General features: G+C 44.9%; 1 protein-coding gene across 4 annotated transcripts in view; it reads right to left on the reverse strand.

The window, feature by feature from the left end:
* The window catches only part of PAK5 (p21 (RAC1) activated kinase 5), a 97,423-nt gene extending 75,441 nt beyond the window's left edge, over positions 1 to 21,982 (reverse strand). For 3 of the 4 annotated variants that reach the window (XM_055726037.1, XM_055726036.1, XM_055726035.1), the window contains exon 1: positions 21,838 to 21,981. The gene's annotated coding sequence lies outside the window, so the exon portion shown is untranslated. Of the gene's footprint in view, positions 1 to 21,837 lie in introns of all 4 variants that reach the window. The other variant, XM_055726038.1, reaches the window with a different exon arrangement.
* Between the last annotated feature and the right edge of the window lie 356 nt (positions 21,983 to 22,338).

The following is a 22,338-nucleotide window of genomic DNA, read 5'->3' on the forward strand; positions in this document are numbered from 1 at the left end:
ATTATAGCATAAAACCCCCTTCACAAAAGAAAACACAGTGCAAAAAAAGGGCTTTGTTATCTCTGCAATAAGGAGTAAAAGTAATCACTAGCTGGAAGCTCAAGGCAAGGAAGAGCCAACTAGGGAAGTATTTTTATACTATGACTCATTAAACTCTTGAACAGGCTATCAAATAGAGCAGCAACCATTTAATTTCTTGGAGATGCCACGTGAAGCCTGGACATCTTCCTGCACAGGGAAGTGAAGTCAGACGCAGCGTGCTCCGTGCTGAGATGAGCCGGTGAAAGCTTAGCAGCTCACAAAACGCTGGACCAAGGACAAAGATGATTCAACAGTCCCTTCTGGACTGACTTTCTGAATCTACGTGAAGTGACGAACGCAGCATCTCACACGAATAGGGAGCAGCATGATACGTACTGTGACCTGCTCAGACAAATAAAAATGGAATGTCTTCCTTTCAAAAGTCAGTTTCTAAGAAATTTGGATGATTTGCAAATTGTTATGTTGAATAGCATTGTTAGGTTCTGATTCCGAGGGTTTCAACATAGTTGAAACTGTAATAGACGAAGAAGTATGTGCCCTTAATTGTCCTAACACAGTGCTAACCACCACCGCTGTCCAGGGCATTCCTTCAGTGTCCCCAGACTCCCGGCAGCCTTCGACATACCTTTGGGCAGACACGAGGCAGACCCAGGTGCAACCTTGCAGACTTTTCTTTGCTGCTGTTGGGAATCAGCTCACGTTTTGTTGGCTCAGTTGGGCTTTTGTCAAGGCAATGTTATGGGCAGTTGATTGCAGCAATTTCCCTTCTTTGCTTTCCCACTCACAAAGTTATTATTGAGGGATATCAAAACACACAAGGTAAAAAACATTTGCGCTACCTTTTTTCTTCTCCAAGAATCAGTCAATGTTTTCCCCACACAGCATCAAAAAGAGCATCTCTTACACTACTTATTAATGTTTAAACATGTTTATTTCAAGTGATAGCAGTGATCTTTGATATGTAACGATCCAGGTAAAATAAAAATAGCTAACAAAGGAAAACAAGATTGTTTGGCTGCTCTTCTGTCTAGCCATTCTCAGAAGTCCAACAATTAAAGGGAACAGTATCCATACCGGAAAAGCTCAGTGACACACCAGAAACAACAGTTAAGAAAACCTTGGAACTACATCCTCCCCCGACCTTGGTACACGTTGCTTGGTAATTTGGCCAGCAGGTTTGCCACCAACACCTGGCCGTGATCGACCACCGAGCCGGTGAGCCTTTCTTGAGAACAGCAGGGCTAGACCTTGCACACTACTTCAGCAGTGTGGCACCCAGATCTGTGTTTAGAGATTAATTTTAAGAGCTCATTTTGCAAAACACTTGCTCGTTATCACTAACTAAGCAGTGATTAAATTATCACATACTTTAATCTCAGATACTAGACAGCTTCCTTTGCCTGGTCTCTGCAATAAAGGCAGAAATTTGCCCACGTTGGGCAGGAGCTTTGCAAGGACCAAGAAATCACATCAGTCTTCTGGCGAGCTCTCACAATGCAGTGAAATGCATTTCCATCTCTCCCCAGTAAATCTCAACTTTAAAAGGTAGGTGGCTATCAGGTAACACTAAAACAGTTTACCCAGTGTAGTTCATCCAAATTTTATGACAGAGATACAGAGCACTTTGCGTAGGTGGCTTGAAGCTATGGATGCTGGTACTGAACTCCTGCTGTGTTTGCAATGATCCAAAATGATTTAATGACACATCTGGTTTGGGTTTATATTTTTCTGAGCAGTGGGATGTTGGAGAAGCAAGTATATCAACTTCCTCTTCTACTGAGCCCCTCCTCTACTTCACAATGTCTATGCCAAGGGCACACTCTACCCTACAGAGGAATGGCAGGGATGGATAGATGCTCTCCAACCCACTCAACTGTGCTCAGCGCCAACAGGTTTTGTGGGAACTCTAAGCAACACAAACAAAACATACTGCTGATGACAACCAACAAGGAGGCAAAAAAACCCTCACAACTTAATATATTGTAGAAGGGGTTTCCAGAAAGCCCTACAGGAACCAGATCAACTTAAACTGAATTTCAGTACAAAACTGAAAGACCCAACCTAAATATCCTCCCGTCTCTGCCAGCACCATGTCAGTTCCCTTGGAGCTGTGAAACAGGGACCTGATCCTTCTCCCAGCAAAGGCAGGGATTCCAGCAGTAGGGCTGCAGAAATAGCATCACACAAAGATTTTGTCTGCAGCTACTAACTCCAGTACCAAGTGATGCAGGAAGGTTTTGTGGAGCACCTTGTCTTCTCCCCTGGCTATAACAGGAACCCACGTCCTAATACAGCCCCTCTGACATATGTTCAAACCCTGTGCACAAAGTAGGCAGTGTTAGTCCCACCTAACTATTGCAGAGGTCTGTGCTTTGCCTAAGGCTCGTTTAAGCCCCACTAAAGCCCCCAAACAAGGCCTGAAATACCATTGCTGCAGTGCATAGGATTAATGCTGGTCCTTCTGCAGAGGGGTGAATGTCATTTGCAGAACTGTGCTAACTCCTGATTTGAATTTAGATGATGTTTTTGAATAAGAAACAAGCTCAGAATATCCGCTGGGAATCTATGACTTGGATAAACCTTAATAAGTCACAAAATACAAGCTACTATTGGAAAAGCGCTCAAACTGCAGTGCTGGCTGTATGAAAATAATAATAGTTAAAAAAAGGAAGATAACTTCTAGAGAATAGAGGATGGCTTCAGACTGCCTATTATGGGCACAGCTGATGTATTCAGAATGGTACGACAGCATTAATGAGCTCAAGATCAGCAAGCTCAATCTGCAAAATATGCTCTCATGAGGAAAGAGGACTAGGAAAGGAGGAGGTTCTACCAAGGGCTTTCCTCAAAAAGACATTTTCTTCAAAGAAGAGCAGCAAGAACTGTGAGAGGGAAATCCCTGGGGCAGATCGGATCAGGACAACAGGGGCGATGAGACAGCAAAATCCTGCAGCTATTCCATCTAAACTCTCCCAGTGCTGATACTTGGTGTTGCACGCCCTGGGCAATTCCTCCTGTGGTCAATGCATGGTTAACAAAACTCAGGAAATGCCAGACTCCCCAGAATTTGGCCATACTTAACTCAGCAGCACCTTCAGATTAATCTCTTTTGCAGGATGATTTTCCGGCCCCAAGTAAGTGGTAGCTAAAGCAGTAACTCCAACAAATACCCATCCGTGACAAGCAGCTAACAAGAGCATCTTGCCACGGCTCCTGGCTGCCATGTCCCCCCCCCCCCCGCCCCCCGGATGCTCCAGCAGCACCATCAGTGCCCATAAGCCTCTTCCACAGGTCCTAGTTTGTTTCGGGGTTTCTGTTTGTTGGTGGGGTTTTTTTTGTTGTTTGTTTGTTTGTTTTAAATGTAGGCACTACTAGATATTTATAAGAGAGGAGAAAAAGAAACCAGCCAATTCCATGCATTCTTACATTGATATATCTTAAAATAATATGAAATCTTCACATTCATACTTTTCACTGCACAAGTAATTCTGAGATTATGAATCGCCAACAGATCTCCCTAAACCAGTGGTGTGTTAGAAGACAGCCCTACATTTATCTAGAAGTTGGTGGCGGGAAAACCTCCCATGAGCAGAAAGGAAGTTTGGCATCTTAAACTGGATTAGCACCCAGCCCACATCTTTACATCACTCAAAGCATGAGAAAGGCTTTCCAGAGACAGAAAGCAACAGCTGCACTGAAGAATTAAATTTAAAATACATTTACTTTCAAAGTGGGTGAAAAACGTCTCTTAACTCCTAATCTTTCATACTGTGGACTTGAGTAAAACGGATGTTCTTTTCTTTTACGAAGTCATGCAATTTAATGCAATGCTACCCAGCAGGCTGCATCTGTTTAAAATGTTTACATTTCAAAATGTGTAACCACTCCCTCCCTCCCCCTTAATTTTATCTAGAATTATGAATTTCCTTTAACATATCCTGAACAGATGAGGCTCAGAAAACCACCACCTTAAACTAGGCCAATCTTCTGCATCCTTCAGGATACATCACACTTGGGAAATGCTGCATTTGTCGCTGCAGTCCACCCAGGTATCAACAGCATAAGGAGGGAGAGGAGCCTGCAGGCAGAATTTAGGGCTGATGTGTGATTTGGGCTGTTTTCTGTGTTTCTGGCTGAAGCACCACAGTAAAATCCTCTGAAATGCTCAAAACATGGATAAGCAAAGAGTTCTGGAAGTGATTCAGAGCAAAGAGGACCCGAGCACACTCCTGGAGCAGGTCAAGACTTGCTGAGGCAAGGCAGCATCCCTGAAGCAAACCAGAGCCAAGCTTCTGGTTCGGAAAATTCAAATGATCACAGGGAAGTGTTAAGAGCAGGAACGAAGGAACACTGAAAAGCACATTTCAGGGTAATGTTTCCTCTAGGAGCGAATGCCATAAAATTTTCTTATTTCAGAAGAGGTCTGAATTTGGTAATGTTTGTAAAGAGAGATAAACAGTCCCTTACAAATCCCACTGAAGGGGCATATAAAAACAGTAAAGCAGACAAAGGTCAAATAGAGGCATATTTTTAGACAAATGGTAAATCACCCAAAATCCAAATTATGATCAGGAATTTTGAAAAGCAGCTTACTGCTACAACAGGCTACAGATAAACAGGTACTGCACAACTTTCTAGGGAAAAGTTTAACGATACGGTGCTGATTATAAAGGAATGACAGAGCAGGGACAGTGCTGGATGTCAAAGAAATCTCAAAGCTACAGAGGAAAGTGAGCTAATGGTATCAGCACAACCCCAGTGAGTTCAACGCCATGCCCAATTCCAGGCAGCATGGCAGAGATGTCAGCACGGCTGCCTGAGCAGTGGCTGTGATCTGATCCTTTGGCTCTTCTGCTGTTCCTTCACAGGCAGAAAGAATGGAAAATCCCAATTAGTTCCATGTTGATTGGGCAATCACCTTGATGGCTTGTGGCTGTAGAGACTGAACCTTCTGACATCAGAAGTGACTGATTCTCGGAGAAAAATACTTTTAAGATGTCAGTGTAAATTCAACGCTGGGAAACACAAAGCAACTGACAGGGCAGAGACAGCAACCTTCACTTCGCAGGCACAGCGACAGTCTCTCCATTAACTTGAACATCAGGAAAAAATATCTTAAAAGCCTTTTTCATAAGTTCCCTATAAACATCAACCTAATTTTCTGCAATAATTAAGATGAAAATATGAAGTCATAAACTGTTACGGGACAGAGAGGGGGAACAAAACCAACAAATAACCTGATGAGTTGGTACGCGTTGAAGCACCAACTCTGCTGAGGGCCAGGCTCTGGCTGCACCTGCCTGGGGCTTTGCTGCAGCTTGTTTAGCTGAACCAGCAATTTTTCTATCGACCAGGAGGCTTATCTTTGTACACAACTGTAATGCTTGTACAGAGAGTTAGTAACAGACAGGTATTCTGCAGAGAATGAAATATTGATGATCCCCGTGCGATCAGGTGGTGCAGAGGAATAGTGACATGGTGTGATACAGCAGCAGACTTCCAAGCAGGGGCACGGGAATGGGAAGCTAGGAGAGGGGGCACAGGATGGTACTGGACACCCCACAGGGAACACCGCATAAACCCCATAAATATCTCACTAACAGCCAAATAAATGCAGACCTCAATAAAATTAGTTTTAATGGTAGCAGGGAGAATAAGGAACAAGTACCTAATATGCTTAAGATGCTCTACACACAGTAAGTATGGATACAGAATGCCAAGAATGCCAAATCTAAGAAAAAGCATGTAGAAAGCATGCTAGAAAACAGAAATAGATTTATTATCCCAAGTCGGTCCTAGAGCCCAGTGGAAGAAACCACCAACCTCCACCTCCTGCTTCCCCCAGCAAGAAAGAATAAATGCCACCAGCAGCACCGTGCTCCTCCTGAAGGCAGCACAGGACACTAATGATTCACTGCTTTCTTGTTGTTGTTGTTTTTAATATTAAGAGCAGTCAGAAGTAGAAGCAGAAATATTTTCTCAGAGAAGAGGTATTTGGAATTTACAGAAGGGTTGGTATGGCTAAATGGAGCTAAAAGCCCCTACAAGACAGCAATTTCCACCTGCAAAATTGGTCTGTTTGGTTGAATTTGAATTGAACCTCTGCTTCTTCTGGTCACATCTCAATTTCTGGGCAGACTTTGATGTACAGTACAGAAAGCCAGTCGCCACCTGCAGGGAAGCCAAGAATGAAGAAGAAAAGAAAGCCAAAAAAATTTACCCCTGTACCACCCCACTTTTTCCCAGGGAGCAGGCGAAGGTGAGCAGAGAAAGGCGCACACAGGTTAGGGAATACGTGTTTAGCACCATTTAACTTACTGATGAAACTTCTTCTGTAGTGGGATTTTTCTGTAATAAGTAGAGCTGGACTAATAATAACCATTTAATTAGAGTTAAGATTTCAATTATACTAACCATACACTCTTAGCTTTGCAAATAAGATGCATTTCCTTTTGCTCGTAAGATTTCAAGTGTAACGCTGTACTAGTTAGTGACTTGCAAAACAATGAAAATTTAAACTGAGAATTGGTGTTGTTGTCATGCTTGGTGTTTTTTTTCAGAGGTTTTGTTTGTTTTTGCTTCGAGTTTTGGCTTTGTTTGTTTATTTTTTTAAGAAACTTCCTATATTTTAGCAAATTCCCTCATCTCCTTTCTCAGTTTTGGGACCAGGATACATTAAGCACCTCCATGCCAACAAACCAAGATACCTGCAAATGGACTCACACACACACACACCACCACCCCACCCCCCGCCTCTGGCAACAGAGCCCATAAACATTCCGATTCCTCCAGAACCTCAGACTTGATGGTATCAAGGATGATGGTCAGAGCAGCAAGTCCAGAAATTTCCTTATTTTTCCAAACAGGACACAAACCCCAGTTCCCTGAGTCTTGCTTTCACTGGTCACAGAAGAAGAAGATAGAAACAGCAGTGAGTGCAAAAAGAGCTAAGAGATAAAAGTCAAAATAATTTCTTAACCCCAAAACCATTAGTGCAAAAACAGAGCACGCAATCAGGGATGAGAAGCAGGCTGCCAGTATACCGAGAATGAAGTTGTCTTTCAGGATGATATTTGGAATAGCATTCAAGGACTGAAGCTGAGAGATTAGGTAGCTATTTTATATAAGAAAGATTGCTAGATTGCTTGAATAATCAGTTTTTCTGATGTTGCCATGTCTTTTCATTTGTTAGTGTGGAGCATAATTGCTTCTTGTAAAGCTGAATGACTTTAAATTGATGGAAAGACAGTCATTACAAAGATAATCTTGAACATTCCCAAAGTTGTAAGTTTAAAAATACAAGTTGAAATACCATGGAATAATTAATCTGGCAGCAGTCAATTAATTCGTCCCCCTTCTTTTGTTTCTTCCTTGCTACATGTTTTTAAGCTACACCAGTATGAACATCCACAGGAAACGAAAAACAGAAAAAATAAATACATTTACCAAGATCAACCCCCTTGCTGGACCTGGAAACCTTCAGCAGAGTCAACACCAGTGATTAAGCCCAGATTACATTAAAACAAATTTGCCATGTCACTCCTAATAGTTCTATTTGGCCTTGTCCCAAATTTTTTTGTTTGTTTTTACCCTCTCTCCAGACACCAACCAATGCCACAGACCTACCCTGGCTGGAGGGCCACCCATCACGCCTGCCATCTGCAGCAGATTGCTTGGGGCTTTGTCCGGCCACAGCCTGAAAACCTCCAAGGGGAAAAATGGAATCAGGTGAATCCCCACCTGCAAACTTCTACACGGAACTGCTATTCATAATACTCCTGAAAATCATGATTTTGCTACTGTGGCAATCAAAATGACTATTTCTCACCAGCTGACTGGGCCAGGCTTTGTCACTGTGCATTCTTCCTCTCCGTTTTACCTCTCTTTCCAAAATTCCTTGCTCTTCTATTTCTTTTCTCTCTAGCAAAGGGCTTCCCATATTCCTGAAGGCACCTACCACCCTCACAGCAAGAATTTTGCAGTTGGTATTTATAGACCAGGGTACTCGGTGATGCCTTTTATCTGAAAATGCAAAGCCACTCTCATTTCAACACAGAGCCCCTGCAGAGCCCGTGGGGTGAGCCCTGCCAGCTGGGAGTGGGGAGAGCGCCCTGCCAGATAAAGGATGGAGGAAGGAAAGAGCAGAAGATACACCCGCGTGCCGCCTTTGATCAACAAACAACTTCCAGCCACTAAAACTTAAGGGGGATTCAGGGTCGTTTCTTCTTCCTCGAGCGTGCTCTGCTCTGCTTTCAGCCTGCGGATGATGAGCGCGCTGCTGACAAAGATGACGCATCGGGGAAAGGAGATTTTAGTAACTGGAGCGGAGGAGAAGAGGCAGCAAGTGGTGAGAGGGGGAGGAAAAGGAGCCTATATAAAGCAGCAAAATTCAGAAACAGTCAATGCTTTCTCAGAAAAGAGAAATGTAAGGAGGAGAGAGCAAAGTTGGGGGAATTTGGAACTGCCAGTTACATTATAAAAGCAAACTCAGACCCAGCCACACCCTGCAACAACACTCATCCCATAGATCAAACTCAAAACCAAGGTACACCCATCCCACCACCTTTCCCAAAAGTACAAGGGAGTTTTTAGGCCCCAATCCCACATCAGCACAAAACGTGGGAGTCCAGTGGCCTCCTGAGCTTTGAAATAGAAGAAAGGCATTTGCAGAATTACTGCACCAAGACTGAAGCTTTACTGGGCAGAGGCACCGGGATCAATAAAGCAAGGTAATGCACCAGGCATCCCCAGAAAAGCAACAAGCCCCACTACAGCTTCTGCTTTTCACACTGCACCAAATCAACTAAAGCATCACCAGATCTTCCAGCACAGCCTCCAGAAATGCGGAATTAGGGAAAGACTGAACTGTGGGAGCTGACAGACCCAGGAGCCCACCTGGCTGTACGTCTCATGCTGTAAGAAGCCACGCTGCTCTGTGGGTCTCAAGACTCCTGTATCACTCAGACAAGGAGCTGGAAGTTCCCACCAGTGGGTACTGAGAGATAATAAATGAAAAAACAACTGCTGCACCGTGCTCAACCTTGTGTATGAAACAGCATACATAATTAGAGCTGTCTGTATATGCAAAGGCTCAAAATTAAAAGTCAGCAACTTCTACTGTTACTTCTTGATTTTGGCAGGTCTCACTTTTCCCACTTGGCATCCTTACGATGTCTTTGGTAAAGACCAAGATAATAGCCTTTATCATTGAGCAATTGTGGTTTTTGTAAACAAGCATGTCTGTACATCAGATAAATAATCTCGTGCCTGCTGTGCTTTTAATCTCTCTGTGACTGTGCAAAGAATCTACCGAAATCCTGTACATCCCTCAACCCCTGCACTTTGACCTGCATCCCACCCACCCACAGAGCCTGCTACGCTTTGGCGCATCGTTCCCGCCAGTGGCTTCTTTTCTCATCCATTCACACAGTGTGCTTCCAAGGCTGGGTTTCATTGGCACAGATCCCCAATGTGCCTTCCCGAGCACATACAGTACTACTAGGGAAGCCATCATGACAGATAATAGCACCCTTCTGCCAAGTACAGATCATCTTTAACTTACTTTTTCTTGAACTCCAAGTTTTTTTCTGCAATTTTTGAAATATAACTGACCACAGGTTCTCAAGGTCTGCCTTTAAGGGGTGCAGAAGTAGGAGGAATCTCTCCTTGATCGAGGTGCTGATATACATACCTCTGTTTAAGTGCAGAAGTCCAATTTAATCCAATTTGACTATTTATGCTAAACTCAAGGAACTGATGACCTGGTTAGTCCCTGGACTGAAATCCAGGACCACACAATTGGAAAACCTGCATATTCCCCTGTTGACCAAGCCACAGAACTCTCTTGGCCAGTGTTAGCCATGGGCAGCACCAATCACTACTGGCTGTCCAGGTCAGGGGAGAGCTCTGCCCTGTCCTGCCATGCCATGACGACCAACTCACAGCAGCAGGGGCCCTGGCAGCCATCAAACATATAAGGACTGCTCGACAGGCTCCTCCATTCATAGTCTACTTTTTTACCTGCCCCAAAGTCAACTCTGCATTAGCTTTCTGTTTTCATCATCAGCATTTCACAGTAAGTACTCCCAGAAGCTATGCTACCCATCCCAAACGTCAGTGCCACTCAGATTTCCCCAGTCTAGGCACAACTGACTTTGCACGTAAATTCCTGAGAATCCCTTTCGCTGGAGCAGTTCAGTACAAATAGTAATCAGCACTCTACAACTTTTTTTAAAAAAAAGCTACTTTAAACAGTTAATTAACTGAAAAGACTCACAGTCCAAATCCCCTCCTCCCAGGCTCCCCATCCACCCCCCTGCACACACCACAGACGTGCTGCTCACTCGCAAATTCCGAGCCATCAACTTCTACAGGAATGTGACTTGAACCAAAGTGTTGCCTGCGTAAGAAATGCAGAGCATTAAAAAATATGTGATTGCAAATGCCAGTAATCAGCTAATTCCCATTTCACACAGAATAACTGGGAAAAAGAGGCATGGCCTTTACATGGCCCCGCTGTGGATGGCAGCAAAGATTTACTAGCAAAGATTTACTAGTGAAGTCTCCTACTTCTAAAATTTTATTACTATTACATAATACGCTATCATGCATTTACTAGCACACTGTGAAGTGCTGCCATAAATATTTAAACTGCAGTGACAAAGTGAGTGAGTTGTCAGTTGCTTCTGTGTTTCTGGGTTTTGCTACTTGCTCTCTTGGGCCCATGGTGAAGAAAGTATTGCTGTGCAAAAAATAAAAGCACTATGCGTGAACCAGACTGGACACACATACCTGACTTCTAGTAAAGCAAAAGGGACTTAACTTTGTTATTAAAAGGTCTTTCTAAACTGGGGCCTCTTACGGTCATTCTCAGCAAGCTCAGCTTCATCAAGACAACTCCCTCCCCGAACACTTGCCTGACCGCATTAGTTATTACATTTGATAGCTTTATAGTATTATTTGAAGCATGCTATTTACCCAGTTACACAAGACCCGGCAGCTTAGAGCCCGCTCTCTGCCTGGGCTGCAAATCTCTGCAACTACCTCCAAAATAGCCCAGATTTTGTGACCCATTAAGCTTAATCATAAACCCTTGGATTTATGTTCCGGGCTAGCGAGCAATGGCAGATCAAGGGCTAAGCGTTGATTTATCTGTGGGCCAAGGGAGATTGTTATTACTACAGTCTTACTTTTCTCATCATTTGCTGTGATGATTGCAATGCTTTGCTGTGTCATCATGGCAATTTTTAGTGTTATTTACATCAAAATCAATACTACACTTGGTCCCTTCACAGTGCTGGCACTGGTATTTCCTCTCCCAGCAGGATGGGAACACTGCCGGAGTGGTTTTCCATCCTGTGCCCAGCCTGAGCAGCAGATCCTGCTACAGACATGCTAACTCCAGATCTTCTTGACAGTATGGAAGGCAATGGTTTTCAACCTGCAAATACAGTTGGAGGTGGGGGAATGGCCTGGGAAGGAACCCTGCTCTGCTTTGCACCAGTTTTGTGCAATTGTGGTGCTTTACATGCAATGCCCACAGCACCTGGACTGGAGTTAAATCCTGTTTCATGGTTCTTTAAATCCAGAACTATGAAAAAAGCAGCCGGTACTGCGGAGAGACACTACTCAGCATGGCCCAGTACCTGTTTTTATTATAAATCTCACTGTTTTAACAGTTCTGAAAATCCTGTGCATCTGGAATCAGGGGATTGTAAGAAATGCTCCAATTCACTCTCCAAACTTACTTTAAAAGGAAATAAAGAGAAAATTAAGTGACCTGTATTATAGGCAAAAGTCTTGAGAAATGGCCCATAAGGACCACAAATGTTCACGTAACTCAGTTTCACACTTGCCTGGCTTTAACACACTCATCATAAAGCCAGACTCTGCACATTTTAGAGCCTGACCTAAGGCTGGTTACGGGCTTCAGCAAGGGCAGGCAGGAACACCACGGAGCGGCAGAGCGAGAGACTGGGAAAGTGTTAAACACTACCATGATATTACAGCTAATCGCACCTTAAAGTTACCTTCTTCAAAGATTATTACATCTCTTTGACTATGCTGTACAGGTGTAACAATACTACTTAAGTAATACAGAAAAAGGATGGCAAAAGTAAACATTAAAGGGCAAATTTTCAGTAGCTCAAATTTACAGAGTGAAGCAGGTATCTAATATAATAGAGGGAACTTGTCAGGAGAATGGTGCATTATCCAACCTTTGTCTTGACTGACAGCTTGACAGTCTTTCACCCATTTAAAAAAAAGCCCTTAAAAAGCATTACTTAGCAATTATCATCAATTTTCCCATTAAGTCCATAAAAAAAAAGCTGCAGTTTAATTACTAGCTAAATCAGGACAGTTGACTATTTTTCTTTCTTACACAAGAGGTGGAAACCAAAAAGAAATAGCAAGATGCTGTTACATCAGTGAAAGACACCAAAGAGCAAAGTAAACAGGAAGAGACACTGTCTTGGAATCAAAATGGCAAAAGCAATGGAATGAGAACACCCAGAAGCCCTTTAACCCTCAGTTAAAGGTTCCTCACAAGTAGCAACATCAGGCTGTTGCACAAAAAAAATGCAGCAACAAAATACTGTGGGGACCAAGCCCTACCAGATGCTGAGGCAAAAGTCAAAACACTTGTTTAAGCAGAAGTTTTATTATAAGTGTGAGCAACAGAGGGACTGGGTTTCTCATGTTAGACAGTCCCAGGCGTCTGTTGCACTGGTCATGTCCAAATTCAGACAGGATTGCCCAAGCAGCAGCCCTGGCTTTAACTTGAGCTCATTATAGCAAACCTTTCTCTCAGAAGGAAGCAGCCCTGCTGGCTGGTGGCATAGTCCATCCTCCTCTCCCCCAAAAGAGGGGAAAAATCCATTTATCTTTAGTCTGTTAAGCGATTGTAAGTCACCGTTCAGCTGGCAAAGCTCTGAATCAGTGTTTAAATTATTTACCTCAAGCCTTGTATTTCTCAAATACTTGAAAAAGCCCTACTTCCCCTCCCCGTGAATCCTGACAGAGCCAAGAGCTGGTCCTCAAAGAGGCTGTGTAGAGAAAGCACAGATGTGGGATAGATGTGGCATTTTTGGTAATTTTGGTATTTTATCTCCAATACAATGAAAAAGGAGGGACACTCCTGTGTCCACAATAAAAGCCTTGCCTCCGTAAAGCATTTCTCTTGCTTCCCAGGACAAGGACTTGACTCTCACCTTATTCAAGTGAAGGTTTCTTCTGTCTCACCCATAGGAATAAATTCTCCATGGCATACCAGACACGTGGTCTTGCACGTGTTTCCCCTGAGCAGTCTTTAGGGTACATATTATGCCATCTGCTTTAAGCTGAGCCCTGTCATCAATACCCAATTTTGGCACGAGAGCTACTGGCAATAACTACTTTTATTCATTGCCAAGCCCTCCCTGACTTGCAGTGGGACTGGGCTCTTTCCACTGAGCCACACAAGTGTGGTTACAGACATCCACACACAGAATTTTTCTAATTTGTTTGCTTTTCTACTTCTCATCCTTCATTTACTGTCCTAAAAATGTCAGAACAGACAGCAAGAACTTAAAAGGCAATCACCACCTGCAACCATCATAGCAACATTAAACTATTTTGGCAGCCAGGCCTCTCTCAACACATGCTTATGGGGCCTATATCTTTCATGCTGGGAAGATGGAATATATTCCCTGGCTTTAGACTGCATCACTTCAAGCTCCTGCATAAAACATGGGAACACCCAGAGATTTCCTAGAGCAGGTGATGGCTTCGATTGCAGCCATCACCTTGCCACTGGACCACTTTCCAGTAACACACTAAACTTTATGTTCCCAGCATAAAATCCCCGCAACATTGCTTCCCCAAACCTTGCTGGCACACCCTATGGTGCAGATGATGCCTCCCTACCAGCCACCCCACTAACAGCACCACGCTCCACAAGCAACTCTTCCGTTAACACTTCAGTCTCAGCTGCAGCTCACCCTTTGATTATTCTTTCCCTGTGACACAAAGCAAATACAAAGAAGTTTTACTATTTGGAAAAGGAGTTCAGCACGAGCAACAGAGACACAACGTAATGTAGATTATTCTTTCCTGCATGCTTCAAAATCTGGGATAGAGGCACAGCTCAGGGCACATTTACTTTGTGCTCATATTGCTCTCAGAAAAACCTTACCTCTTCAGCCTAGAAAATCACCCCTTTCTACAAAATACAAAACCAAATATCCTCCAAAGCCTAGGAGAAATGCAGCAAATGCGTTGCCTTTGGTGTCTTCACGTTCAAGGCAGAGACAAGTTTAAGAGATTTAAACCCAGGTTTCTGTTGCAAAGGCACAATTTGCTTAAACATTTTTTTTCCCCAACTATTCTGACATCTTTCTTACATTTCATGAAGAGTTCAGTAGGAATCCTTTTGAACCGTACCTCATTTCTACGTCCTTCAGTTGTATCTTAAGAGTTCTTCTGTGATTAGTGTGTAGAAGATTAATGAAAAATCTTCTAAATGTATTTATTTATGTGGCCCAAACAGCCCAATGAGGCATTAAACGTTGTTTTCATAATCCTATAAAGCACCAAAAGCCTCCTGGGACACATCAAGCCTCTTCAGCTCAGGACCAGATAGTTCTGTACCTTCAGGGAGAAAAAATAAAACACCTGAAAGTGCTTTTCAGAAGCAATTATCATAATCCCTCCTGTTACCCAGAGGGAAGCAGTGGCACACAGCGGTTAAATAACTTCTTGGAGATGGCTCAGTGAGCAGCAGAGCCCGGATTAGAGCCACTGTGCCGCCTGATTTCCAGCCCCATGTTCAGACCAGTGCCTTAAATAGCTGCAGTGCAAGTAACGAGCTGTGCCCTCTATGCATGTGTCTAACTTGGGAAATAGGAAAGCTGGAGTTTAACTTAACGATACAAAAGTTTCTACTGAGAAACCCAGAAAAGAAATCTTACATTTTAACAATTATCACCTAAAGAACCTTTCTGAAGGCAGAGGGGAAAGCTGCTGCGCAGACGTTAACTGCCACCAGTTCGGGAAGAGTGAATTATTCACACACAGCAGAGCACGTTGCAATAAAAGGTTTAGAGGGGCTATCACCAGGATCCTCCTTGTGGCATTTATTCGTTCCGGTTTTTGTGTGCTGGCATTTCTTTGGTTCTCTCCTTTGTCACCAGGGCTCTCTCCATGCTTCCCTTTCTGGAGTACCGTAACTGCTAGGAAAATGACTAAACTTTTGCTAAGGGAGGGACTTAAGTGATATTGCACATTTTTATTTATATTGTTATTTTGAATTACTATGTATTTCTATGGTCAGATCTGACACATGTGGGTTTCCTCCACCAGAGGTGACTGTATGTCTACTTCCACTATTCCCTTACCTACAGCTGCAGCATCTCTCCACTTTCTCAGCTGCCTCCAGCAGGGACCAAAAATATAAAACACAGAAAAAAATAAAATCTCTATTGCTATTTTTTGCATCCAAGTTCTTTGCCTTAAACCTATTTTTGGAATAGCATCTTTGTTTAGCAAAATCAAAACTCCCACCCCTGAGACACTGGAGCAGCATGTCCTGCTGCAGGCAGAGCTGTTCGCTAGCGGCAAACTCTTAACTGCAGAACTAGCACACAGAGCAAAGCCAGGATAGCCCAGAAGAAAAATGATGGGAGCTGGGATTTCACTTTTGCTCTCCATCACGGCGTGCCCCAGAGCAAGTCAAGCCACTCCTCTCCCACACACTTTAGCCAGCTTCGCACTGGCACACGGCATATGCACAAACAGGATGGATGCACCTTTCGCCATAAGCTCCCTAAGGTGAAAACACATCTTACTACATGTCCTTACAGCCTCCAGCCCTACTAGAACCCAAATTTTGGTGGTTTGTAAGATAAAAGTATTAATTGGTATATACAGCTCATGTTTTAATAACAGCTGTGCTTAGGGGATAAGAAAGGTCAGAAATAGGAAACAGCAGCCCAGCCTGTAAAAGAAGAAACGCTAAACTTGATGTACACATTTTTGTTTTGCTGGTTTGGTTTTAAAAGATACTCAAGCTGTCTGCTCTGAAATGTAATTATATCTTTGTACTTCCACCAGATGCACCTTCCAAAAGTGATAGCACTCATACACAGCCCAGAAAAAAAAAAAAGTTGGAAAAGATGCAAAATAGCTGACTTCATATGTCGTGGCTGGCTCTGCACGACACAACAGCAGCACGCACTTCTCATGTCACTGCACTCACAGGCACTACTCGGAAAGGGATAATCCTAGAACCTTTAAGGCACAAAACTTGGCTCAAAGCCGACATTTTGTGCCAGGACTGAAAGACGGCTGCTTCTAAGAGGCATGGCTAAACCACACAAAAGCCAACTGCTGCGACAGGTCTTAGCCAGAAAGCCCCAGCCAGAGCCCTGCCTTGGAGTTGTTTCTCTCCAGGGTAGGAGGGGGAAAAAAAAAGAAGAAAGGAGGGGGAAAAAAAAAGAAGAAAGGAGGGGGAAAAAAAAAGAAGAAAGGAGGGGGAAAAAAAAAGAAGAAAGGAGGGGGAAAAAAAGAAGAAAGGAGGGGGAAAAAAAGAAGAAAGGAGGGGGAAAAAAAAGAAGAAAGGAGGGGGAAAAAAAGAAGAAAGGAGGGGGAAAAAAAGAAGAAAGGAGGGGGAAAAAAAGAAGAAAGGAGGGGGAAAAAAAGAAGAAAGGAGGGGGAAAAAAAGAAGAAAGGAGGGGGAAAAAAAAAAGAAGAAAGGAGGGGGAAAAAAAAAAGAAGAAAGGAGGGGGAAAAAAAAAAGAAGAAAGGAGGGGGAAAAAAAAAAGAAGAAAGGAGGGGGAAAAAAAAAAGAAGAAAGGAGGGGGAAAAAAAAAAGAAGAAAGGAGGGGGAAAAAAAAAAGAAGAAAGGAGGGGGAAAAAAAAAAGAAGAAAGGAGGGGGAAAAAAAAAAGAAGAAAGGAGGGGGAAAAAAAAAAGAAGAAAGGAGGGGGAAAAAAAAAAGAAGAAAGGAGGGGGAAAAAAAAAAGAAGAAAGGAGGGGGAAAAAAAAAAGAAGAAAGGAGGGGGAAAAAAAAAAGAAGAAAGGAGGGGGAAAAAAAAAAGAAGAAAGGAGGGGGAAAAAAAAAAGAAGAAAGGAGGGGGAAAAAAAAAAGAAGAAAGGAGGGGGAAAAAAAAAAGAAGAAAGGAGGGGGAAAAAAAGAAGAAAGGAGGGGGAAAAAAAGAAGAAAGGAGGGGGAAAAAAAGAAGAAAGGAGGGGAAAAAAAGAAGAAAGGAGGGGGAAAAAAAAGAAGAAAGGAGGGGGAAAAAAAAGAAGAAAGGAGGGGGAAAAAAAGAAGAAAGGAGGGGGAAAAAAAGAAGAAAGGAGGGGGAAAAAAAGAAGAAAGGAGGGGGAAAAAAAGAAGAAAGGAGGGGGAAAAAAAGAAGAAAGGAGGGGGAAAAAAAGAAGAAAGGAGGGGGAAAAAAAGAAGAAAGGAGGGGGAAAAAAAGAAGAAAGGAGGGGGAAAAAAAGAAGAAAGGAGGGGGAAAAAAAGAAGAAAGGAGGGGGAAAAAAAAGAAGAAAGGAGGGGGAAAAAAAGAAGAAAGGAGGGGGAAAAAAAGAAGAAAGGAGGGGGAAAAAAAGAAGAAAGGAGGGGGAAAAAAAGAAGAAAGGAGGGGGAAAAAAGAAGAAAGGAGGGGGAAAAAAAGAAGAAAGGAGGAAAAAAAAGAAGAAAAGAAGAAAAAAAGAAGAAAAGAAGAAAAAAAGAAGAAAAGAAGAAAAAAAAGAAGAAAAGAAGAAAAAGAAGAAAAGAAAAAAAGAAAAAAGGCTAAACATTTATTTTGATAGAAAATATTTTGTTTTCTTGGTTGTGGGGACAGCCCTCCAAAGGCAATACCGAGCCCTGCTGGGCTTGGTGACAGACAGGCTGGAACATCAGCACTTAGAGCAAGTCCCCAGTGAGTCCCTGTGGCCTAAGTGATTAAAGGCTTAATTAGAGTTACCTGAACATTAAATATCATTAGAGTGCAGTGAAGTTTGCTCTAAGGGGGGTTGGTTACCTTTTAAATGGCCTCATAACTAACTGGGTTTTGTGCACAGTCATTAATATTTTTGAAACATTCCAGTTTTCAGCTTTCTTCCTTTGATAATGAAGCCAACGCAGTTGTGCTGCGCATCAGGCAGCACTCTGACACACCTCATCGCCAGCCAAAGCTGAATTTAATGGGGGGAAGTCTTAAAAATATCAAGCTTTGTGTCTAGAAAGAAGGAAGATACCCTATGAAGTTCCTACTGAGAGAGAGACAAACCCTTGTCAGACACCCGAGAAGCTACAAAGGAGGACACCGTAAGAACTGAGGCTCTATTGGTTGTGTCACCCATTTTCTGAGCAAATAGTTGTATAAAACACCATTCATGCTTCAAATTGCTATTGGGAGCAGTAAGATCATATGGAAATGTTTAATAGGTTAGAATTAACGGGGAAAAATAGTTGAAAGATGGTCTGAAGCATTTGCCCTCCAGGTGTGAGGGACATCAACCACATGAAGTTTCCGCCATGGTGTTTCTGGTTTTACCTGCCTGCAGTCACCGACCATCCCACCTTCATGGCAGAGGGTTCACCAAAACCTGAGGAAGCCTGGCCAAACCCGGCAGCAGACCCCACAGACCAACTCCACTCACTTCAGCGAGAAGCAAAGCAGAGACAGACCCAGAAACACCTCCAGGATGGCCAAACAGCATCACAATTCAGAGACGCGAACACCAGGAACAGGATAACCCCAAGAGGTATTTAAGCAAGAGTTTGGGGGGGGGGGGGTTCAGCTTTATGCATATTTCAGAAACTCTTCAACTGCTGGTACCCACAAACACCTGTTAGCAGTTTCAACACATGCCAAGTGGCAGGCTTCTGTTTGTAGCTTTTGTAAAGTAAACCGGTAAAACCGGAGTGAATTTATGTATTTGAACAAGTAGATGCCAAACACTTTAGATTCTTAATTGGAGCAGCTTCAAAGGAGTAATTGGATTTAAGTGTCAAATGTGTGATCCGAAAGGAAGAGCAGAGATGCAGGCACTCTTCAGCTCTGGTTTTCTTCTTCTTTTTTCTACACCTTCCTGAAACAGCATAGTACCCCTGACAGGTCTGTGCCAGTGCCACTTCTTGGGCTTCAGCCACGTGAGCTGGCATCCTCCTTGAACTCAGCTTTAAACCCCAATTATGTGCCCCAACTGATGTCAAACAGAACAGTTTGCCTCCTGTATTTCAGTAGCAAATCTGGGGTCACAGGTGATGCCAATGAGGTAAGGCAAAACTCCTAACTGTTGTTAACTAGCACCATGGGGCATTTGTTCTGATTGACAGCAGGTGTTGACACTAACAAGCAAATTTCTTGCAAAGCATTTTACTTTCAAAATATTAGTTTTTGAGGTAGTAGTTGCCAAAATAAATTCCTTTGGCAAATAATAATTGGGACATAAAATGTTTAGCAAGAACTTTGCTTGCTACACATTTCCATTTCAGAATCAGCCACCGGGATGCTGAGATTTCACTGAAATCCACACATTCACCTACTGTGAGTATTCATGATTGATGAAGATGTCTGGGGGGGGAGGGAAATAAAAGCCACAGGGAAGCAAATACGGGTGCCAAAGTAACAAGGGAATCGAATGAGCAATGGGATTTATTAGGTCTAGGTCTGCAGGGGGTTGCCAAGGGGATTTGCTGATGGCTTACAACAGGCTTCTCCGCAACAGGACTGCCACAGTCTCCTATACATGCCATCGCTTCTCTGCGCAGACAGGACTCCTCTGAAGCCCTCTGCTAAGTACGGTTTAACAGTCACTACAGCTGAATGACACACATGCACGCAGTGACCAGTAAAGACTCACTTTCTCAGAATAAGGCTAAAAAGCTTCTGCACAAAGGGGAGGCAGGACTATGGCAGATGGGTCTAAAAATCTTCTGATGAAAATTAATCTCTACTAGAAAGTGCAGTTTCACCTGGATCAAAACCATCTGGAGAAGTGTTTTAAGTAGGAGAAAGAAGGAAGTTTAGCTTCAATACTCCCAACATAACAGCGAGTCTTCATCTCAGTTCAAATCATTGTTTTATTCAGTTTATCTCCAACTAATACATTTGATGGCACAGAAGAAAAAAATCCACACTGAACAAAGACCTTCCATCAACGTGAAACAAGCTGTAACTGAAAAACCATAATTAAATGACAGAAACAGCCAGGAAAGCAAACTGCAATGAGTAACTGCCAAGGCTTTACCCAGCCCAGCAGCAGCTCCAAAACCAGTGCCCTGCCCCACACTGCCCAGGTCCCTCATCCACACCTGCAAACAGGGAGAGCAGCTGCTCATCATGAGGTGATCAATTCGTTAGCAACTGCCAGGCAGCACAAACAGCAACACTTCGGCACGAAGAAAGGAGCTACGCAAAGGGCCATTTTGCAAACCTCAAACTGGAACAGAAAAGCTTCTAGAGCTTCTGCTTAGCCTCGCTCCCGGTGGGGGGGCAGATGGCCAAGGAGCCCCACAAGCAGCACTAAACCCACCTTCAGCATCAGAAACACCATCCTGAGCAGACAGCCAGAGCAATTCCCCAACACTTCCAGATGCATCCTCCACGCAACAAGAGGTCCATCCCCACCAGCAGCAGTGATGCTCACAGCCATCAACAGCGGCTTTTGCACAAGGCAAGGGAGCGCGGCTCCCTACTTTAGCTCTAAGCAGCGTTATTTAAAGTTTCACGGTACAATAAAAGCAATAAATTAGGAGCGATGATCCCCTAAATGCTGTCTAGGCAGCACGAACCACAGCGATCTCTCTAAACACAGGTACCAACTCTCTACATTCATTTTGCAAATGCTAAAGCATCTAAAAAAAATTGTAAAATGAAGGGAAAGGCTACCAGCAGGGTGGTCTCAGGGCTGGCCCTTCTGGAGTTTGTGGGAATTCTATTCTAAATGGCAACGACAACCTATTTGGTCTAACATGGAACGTTTGGGAAGAAAAAATATTTCCATTGTTTCTTTACATTAACAGAGGGTTGGCGTGTAACAAAGAGGAAGAAAGGCTGCCTGCACGCTGCTGGCGGGCTGGTAAGAAATCTCAGGGTCTGATCGATACCAAGAAGAAGAAAACCCCCAGCTCTGCTGTGAGGCTCGAGTGCTACCCGAGCGCGGCAGTCACTGCGCAGCTCCTTTTCTTTAGCCACGAAGATCGGAGGCTAATGAACGCCAAAAGAAGGGAGTCGACCGCAGGCATTTCTGACCCTTGAGATGTAAAAAAAAAAAAAAAAAAAAAAAAAAAAAAGGCAGCACGAGCAGAGGTGTATAGGCACATGCATGAGCGTTGCCAGCAGCGGCTGTACAACCCGCTGGGCACCTGCTTGCTGGGCGAAGCCCTCAGAGCACACGATATTCCCTGAAAGTTGGGAGCAACTTCTCGTGGAAAAAAATCCGACAAAACATCAAAATGCCTTTAAAAAAAAAATAAAAGCCATTGTTGTAGGCACCCCCAGCAAGGTATTTAAAGGAAAGCAGCCCACGCCGCCCCCTCGGAAGACCTGCCGGCGAGGAGCCCGGGAACCGCCGGCTCCCCCGGCGCCAGCCTCCCGCAGCGGCTCTGCCCGCCCGGCACAGGTGGCGGGGGGATGCCCGGCCCCCGCCTTTGTCTCCCGGCCGCTGCCGGCCAGCTCCGGCCCCGCCGCGCCGGGCACCGGCCGCCAGCACGGGCGGGCGGCACCTGGGCCCCCGGGAGCGCCGCGCCCGCCCGCGGCCCCGCAAGGTCGAGCCTCCGCGCCGCTGCCGCGCCCCCCGCGCCCCGCTCCGCCGCCCCTACCTCGGCCGCCGCCGTCACGCCGCCCCCAGCGCCATGTTCCCGCGCCGGCTACATCCGGGCCGCGGCCCCGCTCCCCTCCGCGCCGGCCGCCCCGCACGGCCCCTCACGGCGCGGCCCGCAGGTGCCGCCGCCCGCGCGCCGAGCCAGGGCGGGCACGGCTCCGCCCCCGCGCGGGCTGGGCCGCCAGCAGCGCCCGCCCCGCCCCGCCCCGCCCGGCGCGTGCGTGCCGCGGTAGCGCGGGCTGCGCGGGCCCGCTCCGGCGCGAGGAGCAGCAGCTGCGCCCCGGCCCTCAACGGCCGCCCCGGCGCCGCGCGCCCGCCAGCCCGCGCCGAGCCTGCACCCGCCCGCCCGCTCCTGCAGCAGCCGGTGCACCGACGCGCCAACTTGTGCGCCCGGCCGTGCGTGCGCCAGCCCGCACACCCGCCCACGCGTGCACTCGCCCGTCCAGCCATGCCACAATGCGCCCCTGCGCCCACCCGCCCATGCGTGCACCAGCCCACC

Source organism: Falco cherrug, chromosome 13 (genome assembly GCF_023634085.1).
Source record: "Falco cherrug isolate bFalChe1 chromosome 13, bFalChe1.pri, whole genome shotgun sequence".
Classification (NCBI taxonomy): Eukaryota; Metazoa; Chordata; class Aves; order Falconiformes; family Falconidae; genus Falco; species Falco cherrug.